We start from the raw sequence: 286 nt of genomic DNA on the forward strand, positions 1-286 counted from the left end.
AGTGTATGTTTGGGCTAGGCTTGGTCTATCCACGAGCTGAGGCTTTTATTGGAGTTGAACGCCAAGTTGAAACGTGTTTTGGGCGTTCAACTCCGGGTCGTGACGTGTTTCTAGCGTTTTACTCCAGACATCAACATGGAACTGGCGTTGAGCACCAATTTACGTCGTCAATTCCCGAATAAAGTATGGACTATTATATATTGCTGGAAAGCTCTGGATGTCTACTTTCCAACGCCGTTGAGAGCGCACCATTTGGAATTCTGTAACTCCAGAAAATCCATTTTGA

This window comes from Arachis duranensis, chromosome 4, assembly GCF_000817695.3.
Source record: "Arachis duranensis cultivar V14167 chromosome 4, aradu.V14167.gnm2.J7QH, whole genome shotgun sequence".
Taxonomy (NCBI): Eukaryota; Viridiplantae; Streptophyta; class Magnoliopsida; order Fabales; family Fabaceae; genus Arachis; species Arachis duranensis.